Source organism: Thermobia domestica, chromosome 10, assembly GCF_964235325.1.
Source record: "Thermobia domestica chromosome 10, izTheDome1.hap1.1, whole genome shotgun sequence".
In the NCBI taxonomy this organism is placed as follows: domain Eukaryota; kingdom Metazoa; phylum Arthropoda; class Insecta; order Zygentoma; family Lepismatidae; genus Thermobia; species Thermobia domestica.
This window is the reverse complement of record NC_137463.1, coordinates 106,463,339-106,477,366: the sequence shown is the minus strand read 5'-3', so window position 1 is coordinate 106,477,366 and position 14,028 is coordinate 106,463,339.

Below are 14,028 nucleotides of genomic sequence, written 5' to 3'. Positions count from 1 at the left end.
ACTAGATGTCAGAAGTATCTAAAGCAAGCAATTATGTTGCTTCATAAAAGACACAACAGATGTCACGCCAGATAAACACGGTTCTCTGTTTTCTCAGTTTATCCATGTCACGGTGCATGACAAACATTTTCAAATACAGGGTCACATGGTTCGGGTCCGGGTCACGGTTCGGGGCTGTAAGATTTCAGGGGCAAAAAATTTCCTCTTCGGCCAGTTCACAAATAACAGGCAACATCACACTTCCAATGTCGCGAAAATATATATAGAAATTGCCTCTTGCCCATGGGCACCGATAGGGGAGGGCAGGGTGGGGCCCAGGTCCCCCTCTGGCTCACGAAAATTTATACGTAATATAGCAAACCACATACATTAAATACCAGATATACCAGACGTAATATAGCAACCATGGAGATGGGTCCCCTCCTAGAAAATTTTCTTCGGGCGCCCCTGTTCTTCCTTCTCTTTAAAACCAGAATTTTAGGAAATGCTGGGTTACGTGTCTACTTATTTGTAATTCTTCTAATTGAGGGATTCGTGAGATACTCTATATCAGTAAGTACGCCAGCAATTTTTACTTGGGGGGTGTTCAAAATAAAAGGGGGTGTGCTCTCAGAATAGTGATAAAAATTTTAAACTAACTCAAACAAACAAACAAGAAAACAGTATATTTTGTTACGCAACTATTACAATACTACTGCTATTACTATTGCAGTACTATTACTATTACTATTGCAATACTACTGCTAACAATAATAATAATAATAATAATAATAATAATAATAATAATAATAATAATAATAATAATAATAATAATAATAATAATAATAATAATAATAATATCAGCTCTTCGCAGTGTAGGATCAATAAAGTAAGTTCACACATTTGAGCATTTATTATTATTATGAAACTAAGTAATACAATGAAACCTCTCAAAACGGACATGAGTGGAACACGATTATTTGTCCGTAGATGAGAGGTATCCCTAAAAGGAAGGGTTCTCTCTCATAACACCACACCACACATATTTATGACATGGAAGAATAAGAAAGTTTGTCTTCTTATGAAGATGTCTACTATTGAGAGATGCCCGTTAAGAGGGGTTTCACTGTATTAGGAATTAATCTCCACTATTTTACCCAGTAATTACATGTGAATTGATTACATACGAATTATTGTAATTATTTTGCAAAATTCTGCTATTATTTCAATTTTTTCACCCCCAGCAAATTTTAGTGGGTGATTTTTTTTTTCAAAATATTAATTGGGAAAAAATCCCTCGTTCCATGCTAAAATCACAGTTCCAATTTCATTATTTTAATATTCTAACCCTGGTGTTAACGTTAATTGTTGTAATATTATTTGATCTCTTAATCTCCGTTCCTGCCCCTTCCTGGCTACGTTATTAATTCTGAATATCTTTCATAAGAAAATTATTCATTGATTTAGTTGTTTTCCAGAAATCCAGTTTTTCAATTTACAAATATTTTGTATCTTTCTGTTTTGTCTTCTTTAATATACCCTAATTTTAATAATCTCAGGGCTCATAGTGGTCTGGTCTCTTATAAATAGTTGAAAAGTGACAAAAAAAATGGCCAAAAGTTCACGAAAAAGTGACCAAAATCTCATCATGCCCCTTTTTTTCTTTGTCAATTTCTCCATCACCTCTCTCTTCGTTTGTTGTTTTGTTTCTTCTTTACTTCTTCTTTTTGACCTTCCTCCTTTCTTATGTTTTCAAAGTATGCTTTGTACCTGTAGTTACGGTAAGCAGACTTAGCAGATGTAAAAAGCTTCTGAGTAAGTGGAACCAGTTCTGGCCTATTTCTGAATTTCTTCATCCCAGACATTATATTTAACTTCGCATATAGAGTTCTCAAAAACGTGAAATACGGACATGATGAACCACACAAACACACACACACACAACGTTGAACGGACCGTTAACTATTACGAGAGAAAACTAAAAGATTATTATGATAGAAGAAAGAATAGACACAGAAGGGTTCGCAACCAAACCTTGAGAGCTTAAGCATCCAACAACCGTCCACTGTGCTTTACAAAGAATAAAAGTTGAAGTGAGAATAAAGTTCACTGTTTCACATGTGGCAGCAAGTACTGAAGCTTTCAGAAGAGTAATGAGTAACAAGTGTTTGCCTTTTTCCATTTGTTTTTATATTTTTCTTAGAAAACTGCCAATGCAAAACATAAATCACATAGTGTTGCCACGAGACGAGACATTTCTCGTGTCTCGTCTCGTCTCGTCTCGTAAACGAGACGGGACAGAACCCTTTTAGACGAGACACGAGACGAGACAGACTACTTGTCCCGTCTCGAAAACGAGACGAGACACGAGACGAGACGGGACGTCTCGTGAAATGTCTTGTCTCGTCTCGTGTCTCGAAAATGAAAACGCTGGCGGGAATGGCCAAGATTAAAATTGCCAGTGGTCATATAGATTGCAAAAAGAAAATCCCCTTTGTGAGAAAACGTGTTGAAAAGCCTTCATAGAAAAGTGTCCTCTGTCTATTGAATTAAACAATCGTGATACATGAGCTTCCAGGGATATCATCCTTAATGTCTTGTCCCCAATTCCCCTTGCTGTAAACTGAGGAATTCTCTCTTTTTTTATTTCTGGCTGGAATGATGACAAACAAAATCAAAGACAGGGAAGATTTTTACAAGGTCAAGAAACCGAACTACCACCACCATCTATTCAATTTGAAAACTGGGTAAGGTCTACACTCATTACAGGCTGTAGTTGAAAGTTCTGGCTGAGATGGTGGAAGATAACAGAACAGACCACCTTGTCTTTATTCTCTGGTGGCGGTATTCTTTTTGCTATATGAACCGAAAACGGCAATTGAAGTATGTCATCTTGCAACTAAAATTTTGTCTTCTCTCTCTCTCTCTCTCTCACACACACACACATACACATAAAACATACTTTTACCATTTTACCAATCGCTCGCTTATTATACAGCAGTCATGTTGTAAAATTCACCTCTTCGTTTGCAGGCGAAGGACAAAGAAAGCAAAGATATTATCGACGAACTCTTCAAATTGTTTGCTTTCAGCAAATTTATGATACCAACAATAACACTTTAGGTGAAGAGGTTTTACAGGGGGACCTTCGTTTTGTTACGCGAAAATGTTTGATCTGACCAGAGTGCGAAATTGTTCTCTGCTTCTGCTTCCATGTTCTCTACTTCCCTTTCCTAGTGAATAATAATCATTAGGACCTGAATTATCTTCAGAAATTGTTTCTTACAGGCATATAAAACCTCTCGAACTTGATAAGTTTAAAGAACATTTGGTATAATATTCATGGAACTCCGTTGAAAGCAGAAAATATCATGAGAATGATCAAAATTCGAACATTGGAGAACATAATTAACAGAAAAGAAATAGGATACCCAAACCATATTTTTAAACCTGCTATAAAATGTATATCCTATATTTTTACTAATTCCTTACTCCCATGAAAGTATCCTGGGGAGGATATTCTCTCCAATTTTTTCAGACTGAAATCCTTTTATCCCGTACGATTTCGCCCCCTGACACAATACGAAAAAACAAATGCTGTTAAAATCCATACACATGACCCTTCCAGGACTCAACCCGGGGCCTTCAAGCCATGGTCTATCGCCGCAGACCACTCGGCTTGGTATGAAGAGGTACGTTGTATGATTGCGAATAGATCACGACAATATAAGAAACTTTAATCAAAAATGGCCAACCAAAAATCAACTTTTTTTAGCCACTAGCTAATCTGGGTGTACTGTCATGAGTTTGTTACACAAACGGGGCAACCACCACATAGTAGCACACACCCCGCGGTTATGGGAACAGATTTGAACCATGGAGGTGAAGACTGGCTTCAAGCATTGTTTCGTCCGATGTGTCGTTCAGCTCCCATTACTATGGCACTTTAAGTAGAGGTTACTGTGCAGTAACATAAAATTTCAATCAAATACTTTCCATTACTCAATAAAATTATTTGGTTCCGAGCTTTTTTTTAAAAAAAATTAATTGCAACAAATCTAAACATGCTAAAATGGAAAGTAGTTTTAGTATCGGTATGGGTTAACACTGTGAAACCTAAAGGCTGGAATATATGAAATCAAAGTGTGCACATAAAGCAAGTGGGCTGATAGTATACGATAGTGTCGGGGATGGTGACACTTTTACATCGAACTTTCCTTGTCGTGTAAACATTATTTGACATTAGTGTCTTCATCTTCGACGTACTTATGAGCAATTTGCTGTATATTCGTGTATTGAAACTGGTGAAACAAATTTCAATGTTTCAGAATGGTAAAAAAAAAAAAAAAAAAAAAGCCAGGATCGAGAAGCCTCAGACAACTAACAGCAGAGATGTATTATCTTGTAAACTATTTGTCCTTGCCTTGTGAGCTTATTTGAATTTATTTTTAAGACCTTTAGGCAACTTTGGCCGAATGGACGATGATGGGGAAATTAGTGGAATGAAGAAAGTGGTAGGATACTAGGCAACTTCGAGAAAACACACACATTCGAAAAATGAAATGAAATATTTGAGTTTTACGTCCCACGGTTATGCCGGTTAGGCTAAAGGAGACAGTGATGATGAGTAATGAATGAAATGGTGGAAGGAAGAGAGGAAACGGGAGAACCCCGAGAAAACCCACGCACACGTTGTTTGTCCACCACAAAGTTCACTTGGCGGGGCTGGGATCGAACCCGTGACCCCAAGCACCAGAGGTGAACGCTCTACCACTGAGCCCCCGCGGTCCCCACACACATTCAATGTTTGTCCATCACAAAGCTGACATGGCACTAACCGAGATCGAACCGACTACCACATAGACCAGAGGTGAAGGCGTGACATTTCTTGTCTTGTGTGATCTGGGTAATACTTGTAACTTAGTTGTATCTTGATTAGCATAGTGCAGTCTGCTACATTTTACTTTCGTTCCCATGGTATGCTGCTATATTTTTTACGAGACAAGACGAGACAAAACGAGACAAACGGGACGAGACAGAACCTCTCGAGACGAGACACGAGACGGGACGAGCACATTTTTTCGAGTCGAGACACGAAGCGGGACACGCTTTGCACGAGACGAGACGAGACAGCCTGAAGTCTCGTCTCGTCTCGTCTCGTGGCAACACTAAAATCACACGAAAAAGCAATTTTACCTTTCAAAAAAGTAACTTTTAGTGACAAATTTGAAAAAAAAAGTAACTTTTAGTGACCAACTTGAAAAAAAAGTAAATTTTAGATTTAAAAATGTGACTTGCTATGAGCCCTGTTCTGCTCAATGAATTTACGTGAATAAAAATATACTTTACAAAAAATTAAACTAGCACCAAATGCGTTCCTGAATAAAATTAGACTCAGTCTAAAATATATATAATTCTTACTTCGATCGATCTCTTCATTTCTAAAAACGTTTTGTGTCCGTCCGTTGATACACCACTTGCAGAGCAGGCTCGAAACCAGCCACAGAGCTTTGGGGGGCCATGAATATGTTAGGAGGGGCCAAGTCATTAAAAATTCTCTTACAAATATCTAAATTGTGCATTTTGTATTGAGGTCTGGAGGGGACATGAAAAATTTGGGGAACGGTCAGAATGGCAGTGGGACAAAATGGCAGGGGACAAAATGGCAGGCGGACGAAATGGCAGAGGACGAAATGGCAGGAGGACATAAAGGAAGAAAGTATAATTTGAATTCTCAGACTTTAAACTATTTAGTTTCTTACTTGGTAAATGAAGATTTCAGCATACATTTTCGATTTATTCATTATGTTCCAAAATTCGAACTGCTAATATTTCAATTCTGAGAATTCTGATGTAAGAATTAAGAGAGTGCCACCAAGATTTCCGCCGGAAGTTTGGAATTCTCAAGAGGCGACTCTGTCTAACAATCCTCGCACAAATAACTTATGTGAGGGGTGGAATCTTAAGTTTTTCCATTTGGTTGGACACAACCACCCAACGGTATGGAAACTCATACAAAGCCTACAGAAAGAGAATTCCACCGTTCATTCTAGAATTTCTAGTGCGAAAGAGGACAATACCCCGTCAAGAAAACTAAAAAGGTTTATGTTGATCTGCAGCATAGATTGAGGAACCTATGTGTGGATTATTACACAAACAAAAGATCTCTTGAGGAATTCTTGCGGGGAATTGCTCACAACTTGAAATTAACGACAATGTAAGTAGTTAGTTTCTTATGATTGCAAATTGTTTTTGTACTCTATTTTACGGTATATTTCATTATAAAAAATTAACGACGGTGTTAATAATTAGCAATTCTTTTCTTAAGACTGCAGAATGTTTTTATAGCATATTCTAGGATATGTGTTATAGGATGTTCACGACACTGTAAGTAACTAGTCATTCTTACGACTGCAAAGTATATTTATAGTCTATATTACGATGTATTTTGTTATATAAAATTAAAACCGATGTAATTATTAGTCATTCGTACAACTGCAGAATGTTTTTATATTGTTCTAGTATATGTGTTATAAGATGTTAACGACCAGACCAGGTTTCAGGCCGGTAGCCAGCCCAAAAATGTAGGGGGACCCGGCTGAAGTTAGTGGGGGCCCGATCCAACCATATTATATTTCATCACCATCGTGAACATTTTAGGGGGCTACAAAAATTTAGGGGAGACCGGTCCCTAGATCCCCCTGGATACGGGCCTGTCTGGTATGTAATTAGTCATTCATAAGACTGCAAAGTGTGTTTATAGTCTATATTATGGTATATTTTGTTACATAAAATTAAGGACTATGGTTTAGTCATTCTTACGAGCGCAAAGGGTTTTAACTGGTGCTGTCGAAATCGATTTTTCAAAATCCGAAAACCGCTTTTGCGGTTTTTATGTTGGAAACCGCTTTTGATGTTTCCGTTTTGAAAACCGCATGATTAAATTTGGCATGATTGTAGCTTTCCGGGACAAACCCACAGAAAAACTGCCAAAAGTGAATATTTTTAATTTTTGGGGGTGTAAACGGGAATGAAGAGATTCCCATGTTATTTAAATGGACGTTTTCTTAGGATATAAAATCTTATTTTTTAGATAGTTGAAATAGGAAAAGAAACGATAGAATTATGGGTTTAAGAGATGCGAAGCCGTAGGCCGAGCAAAGACAGTGGGGGGAACGAAGCCCCCGGATGGGCAGATTCAGGAAATACGAAGAGCAATGCACGAAATTCATTGTTGATGCAAATGTCGATAGATAAGAAATGCGAGGCCGTAGGCCGAGCAGACCTGGGAGTCTGGAGGCGGAGCCCCCAGCTAGCCAAAGGCTAGGTTTGTTATATAAAAATTAATGACGATGTTAGTAATTGGTCATTCTGACGACTGCAGTGTTCCTTATAGTCTGTTCTACGATATCAGTTATTATTGAAAATTAAGAAAGATGTACGTAATTAGTCATTCTTACAACTACAAGCTGTTTTTATAATTTAAAGGATATGTTACAGGAAATTAGAAAAAAAAAACTTTGTCATTCCTGTAACTGTAGAGGAATTTTGTAGGTCTGTTCTGTGATATGTTTTAGTATTGAAGAATAAATAGTAACCATTCTTTCAGTTTTGTATTTAACTTGTTTACTTTCAATCTATATTTTCTTGTAGTTAGAATTGTTATAAGACCAAGATATCAATTGGAAGATTGTTACAAAGAAATAAATTTAAGAAAAAAGTTAAGATTTTAAGTTAAGTTTGGATATCTGATATTTGCCCTCTTTCACGCTCTTGGTTCAATTTAGCTGTATTTATATGCTTTGGACATTCCAGGCAGAAATGACTAAAATTGAGAACCGTTACTTACTAACAAACACAATAGGTGAAACCGAGCCCTAGGAGTTATAATTTTTGCCAAATTAACTTCCTGCCATTCCGTCCTTCTGCCATTTCGTCCTCCTGCCATTTCGTCCGCTGCCATTTTGTCCTCCTGCCTTTATTTCCTGCCATTATGTCCCCTGCCATTTTGTCATCCTGCCATTCGGTCCTAAATTCGAAAAATTTAGGAGGGCCAGGCTCTCCCTAGCCCCCCTCTGGTTGCGAGCCTGTTGCAGAGTAGCACTTACCAACTGAATCTGGTATTCTATAGGCTTATTACTATAACTCGACAAGTTTCAAACCAAGATGCGCAGATCGCTGCGGAGCACTTCGTATTCCACCACCCTCCCCACTACTCTTCCATCCACTGATCTGGCCTTGAAAGTACCAGTGATACTAACTCAGCAAACTTATGCTACAACAAATATCACCTGCTAAAATAAATGACAAATATTACCGTGTAGCGTTATACCTACAGTATCGACTCGTAATTCTCATATCAGTGGTCCATTTCATTTAATCCCGCTTTCGAAAATGCGTTGCGGTGGTAGCTCTTCGTATTCTACGGTAGTATATTCTGCGTATGTTCGTTATTAAGCTTTAAAACGAAGAGAAACCAAAAGGCGAATGGCTTAATTTTCTGGATTCCACATTAAAGACTGAACTGACAGCCGAGCCTACTAGAACATTACGATACTGAACCAGGGGCGAATACAGAACGGGGGGCGCACCTTTCTGAAAGGGAAATATTTCTGTCTTACTTCAATGAGACGAGTTGACAAAAGTATTTTTGTCAATATAAGACAACAAATAAGCTGCTTTCAGTCTATTGTTAGTACAAACTATGTCTCAAGTGTTATAATGTTTAATATTTTGCGCCCCCCATCCTTCTGAGTAAGAATGAATAATTATTCAACTTCCAAGGCCGAAGATACAACTTGTGTAAAAAAAAAAAAAAAAAAAAAAAAAACTATAACAACTTATAACTAGTAGAGAAAACTTCGTTCAACGATTTCTTTTATTTCAGCTAGTTCCTCTTCCAGAAGTGCGGATCAAAATATTTGGCATAGTTGCAATTAAAATATTTGATTTAATTATCACCCTAGTTATATGTTCGAGGTCCCAAAGGTCATGTAGGCCCCCTATTGTATTTATGAATATACATTATTTGGCATAATTTGAATGCAATTTGCTTTAAAATCCTCATGTATATACCTTCTGCATCTGAATGCCCCCAACTTTACAGAGAAATCGGCACCCTTGGGTCGGGCCTCACATTATTAATTCACGGGCCCGGCCTGAGATGAAACCTACATTCACGCATCACATTCAGTACTGGCGTGTTGGCAAAGTAAGAGTGAAATAGGTGCAACAGAAATTGTTGGAAAAGGGCCACGTCTTATTATGGTCCATGCAGGAGGGGAATTTGGGTTTGTTGATAATGCTCTATTATTGTCCAAATCTAAGCAGAAAAAGTGGAGATTCTGATGAACAGTAGAAATTTTTCAAAATGGATCGATGAAAAACTACTTCCTAATCTTCCCAAAAACAGCGTTGTTGTTGTTGATAATGCCAGTTATCACAATGTTCAAATCAATAAAAGACTATCTATGTCTTCACTTAAAAGCGACATGATACAGTGGCTATCAGCGACAGACAAACCTATAAACGAAACCGAAATTGAAGAGGAGAATAGAGTAAATACATTGTGGAGAATGAACAAAAGACAATTTTTCTTAAGAATTCAAAATGTACCTTATGTGAAACAATACACGATTAACAAGAAATTTATAAACGCGAGGCACACTATAATAAGACTTCCACCTTACCACGCAGACTTAAATCCTATTGAACTTGTGTGGAGGGGGGGGGAAGGGGGAATAAAGAGCAAAGCAAGGCAATGCATTTCCGATTCACTGGATGAAAAGAAAGAATTACTGGGAAAGTTATTTAATGAATATTCACCACAGAAATGGGTAAAATGTTCTGAACACGTGAAAAAATTTGAAGATTCTTACTTTGAAAGAGACGGACTTATGGATGAGCGTGTAGATGAACTGATAACTAGATTTGGTGAAACCGATTCAGACTCAGATTCATCGGCCGATACAGATTCAGATGAGTGGGAGAGTGAAACTGAAGGAGAAATGGAAAATATTTAGAAGGTGATTTCTGTTATCAGTTATTTATTTATTTTTCATTAAGATTCATTGCGAACTTTTCCACCTTTTAATTCATATATTACGTTGGTAAGGAATACCACTAATCCTACTTAATTCATTTAATATTCAAAGAGAAAATATTAAAATGCATTAAAAATTTAGTGCAATCAATATACAGCATTTACACTCAAATGTCGTAGAAAATCCTCAGACCATTCCGCTCCCTCCAGATTGCAACACTGCAAAACATCATCGTCGCGGAGAAGGGAGTGGGGAAATGTAGGATTAGATGCGCAACAACTAGGCTGCAGCGTTCTGTTTACAAACTTTTTCACTTATATATTGTCACACTTTTCCTTATTGAGCAGGAAGTAGGTGAATGACCGCTCAAGACGTTGCCAATTTCAATCATCTGCATCTGTCAATCAATGTCTTTTCTCGGAAACGACTGCGGAGCCCAGGAGGGTAGGTATCAGCGGTCTGTTTTGTCAATTGTTTCGATCAAAACACTGCCCGAAACAATGAGGCCATGTGGTTCTAGAAGCCGTTTATGAGAACGAAGTCGCTTCGTATTTTGAAGTGAAATAAATAAATAAGAATATTACCTTCTTTCCTAAACGCTAAACCTTTTTTTAACTTGATGTAATAAATAACCTATATGATACTGATTGATACAATTGGATTTGGGGGAGTATTCCTTTTCCATCCAAGGGTGTGTGTAAAGAAATTTGGAAGGGTGTTAAGCGGCCCATACACGTAAACACATGCCTGAAGAAACAGCCCGACTTGTATGAAAAATGATAAAACCACAGGCAAGTTGATCGTGTATGGCCTCGTTCATTCATGTTGAAAGTTTTCAAAATCTTCTGAAAACATGTTTGATGTTTTTGCCGTTCTGCATGCATGTTTACCGTGTATGGGCTCGTTCATGCAAGGTGGCTGTTTTATATTTAGGTCCGCCAATCATGACAGCGGAAGAAATCACGTGAGTCTCTCCTCCGTCGCATGCCAAGGTAATGCAGTTGCAGAAAGAAAAAGCACGCGTTTCCTCGTCCTGCACATTTCTCAAATTACTTTCAGTATGTTGGACACACTGTTGCCACACTTGGTACAATTGTACCAAATTCAGCCCCTTTTGTCATTCATCGGCCCGTTGGTACCACGCTGGCATTTTCAGCCCCTTTTGTGAAAAAGTTGGTACAATTCTACCCAATTCAGCACCATTTAATAAATATTTGTCACATTTTCAAAAGTGTCAGTAAAGCTTTTCCTACATCTCACGTTACTCATACTGTGTGATGGCATAAGGAGCGAACTCGGAGATGATTGATTTGTTTCTCGTTTTATGTATATATTTTTTCATATATGGCCATAATACCGTTTTGATTTATTGGTCACTTTGAAATAGAGGCGCGTTTGGTTTCCTTACAATACATACCGAAGACGATAACTTTTTCTCTTTTAATTTGCGGCCTCTGTCATACTTCCTACGTGTGAGAAAAGTTCCATCTACACCCTCCATTCGAAAGAAACCGAACGTTTTAAAAAAACAAAAAAGCAATGTACATTTTGGAACAAATCATTTTTATTAATCAATGTATTCCCCTTCTGCATCGATACACATATTTGCACGCTCCAACAAGTTGTCAAACGACTTCTCCATGTCCTTTATTGGAATGGTCTTTAGGACGGCGGTCGTCGCCTTCTCAATGGCATCAATCGATGCGTGCCACTTTCCTTTCATCGCCAAATGCAGTTTCGGGAACAGATAGAAATTGCACGGAGCGAGATCTGGTGAATAGGGCGGATGATGCAACCGAATACAAAAATTCAGTTACAAGTCGCGAACGATGTGATGGTGCATTATCGTCCAAAAGAGTCCAACTGCCGATTTCGCGATATTCGGGCCGAATACGACGAATTCTTGCCAGCAAACGCTTGCCAGCCAGCCGTAAAACTCTCCAGTGACTGTCTGGCCGGGCTGAACAAATTCTTTGTGGATAATTCCTTTTGAATCGTAAAAACAAATCAGCATCACCTTAACTTTTGACTTCACCAAGCTACTTTTTTTGGTGTTTCTTCTTCCGGCGCTCTCCATTCAGCACTTTGCCGCTTTGTTTCGGGCTCATATTCAAAACACCACGTCTCGTCACCAGTTAAAATCGATTTCAAGAAGTTTCGATCCTGCCGAGCACTTTTAACGATGTCTTTGCAATGCGCAATTCGATCAACGTTTTGGTCTTCGGTGAGTTTGTGTGGTACAAACCGCGAATTAACCTTCTTAAGGCCCAAAACTTCGGTCAAAATGCGGTATGCGGTTGTTTGAGGAATGCCTAATTCCATTTCAATAACTTTCACCGACGATTTTTTGTTATGTTTGATGAATTCACGCACTTTTTCTATGTTTTCTTCCGATAATTTGGTTCTGGAATGGCCTGATCTTTCGTCATCATCCAGCGTCTCTCTACCCGATTTGAATCGCCTGAACCACTCGTAAACTTGCGTACGGGATAGACACTCATCACCATATGCATTTTGTAGCATTTGGTGCGTTTCACTAAAAGTTTTACCCAGTTTAACACAAAACTCAAATGCAGCTCGTTGTTTGAAACTCATTTTCCGACCGATGTACACAACACGCTGACAGTTGAAACTCAATAACTTTGTTGCCGTGCATCCAAATGTCATGACATTTATACCAGTTGTCAATGAGGGACTACGCCATCTACCGGTAAAATATTACAACAGATGGCACTAGTGGTACTATTTGTTTTCAAAAGTTCGGTTTCTTTTGGAATGGAGGGTGTACTTCCACGGTTGTTTGGGGTCCTCCCAGTAGCGTAGCAATAGGGTTGGCAGGGTAGGCATTGCCTACGGGCGCAGGACGTTTCGGCATATTAGAGGACGCCCCAAGTTTTTAGTAAAAGAGAAGCAAATTATATAAATTAAGCCCCAAGTTTTTGTGGTCTTCAGTTCCAATGGCAAGAATAAAAATTCCTGCTCAATTCACTCGCAGTTTATTACATTTGCGTATAAAATGATTGGTATTACTGTTAACTCGTCGAGGTTATAGCACTGTATGGTTAAGAAATTAATGTTCCTGTTTTAATACGATACCAGTCCTATGTTACATGTACTAAGCTTACTAACTATAAATAAAATTCCCCTGCGCAACAGGCTTTCAACAATAACGACAAACTCTATGACCTATAAGATCTGGAGTAAAACGAAAAAATGAAATGAAATGAAATTTTTGAGTGTTACGTCTCACGTTTATGCCGGTTAGGCTAAAGGAGACGGTGATGATGAGTAATGAATGAAATGGTGGAATGAAGAAAGTAGGAGGGAACGGGAGAACCCCGAAAAAACTCACCCACACGGTGTTTTTCCACCACGAAGTTCACTTGGATCGAACCCGGGACCCCAAGCACCAGAGGTGAACGCTCTACCACTGAGCCACCGCGGGGGATGTAGGATATGGCGCGTACGCGTAAGTTACAGATGGTCATACATTGGCCTATTAAATGGGTGAGGGGGCACCACTAGGGATTATTCCTAGGGGCGCCAAAGACCATTGTCACGCCATTGGGTCTTCCTATTTGGATGTTTTTAAAGAATATTTTTAATCCTTTCTTGATTTGGATTCTTGGAAGAGGGGAGAGTGTTCTAGAACTTTATCTCTTTTAGTTTCGTGCTATAGAGCAGGCCCATGGAAAATCAGCGCCCGGAGTGAGAGTATACGACGGCGCCCCCATACATATATTCCAAGCAATTTTTTCTATCTTTTTCCTTTTTTATCCCGAATTTTTCGCCCCCTTACTTCTTCTCCCGGGGCCGTCGCTCCGCTCGCCTCCCCACGGCACGGCCCTGCTATAGAGCCATGTATTACACTGGTATAAAATAACGAATTCAGCCCCTTTTGTTTCCATTTGGTACTATTCTTCAGCCCACTCCAGAACTAGGATTGTGGCAACACTGGTTGGACAGCACGTTGGTACGTGTGTGGTCAAAAAATTCTTTCAAGATG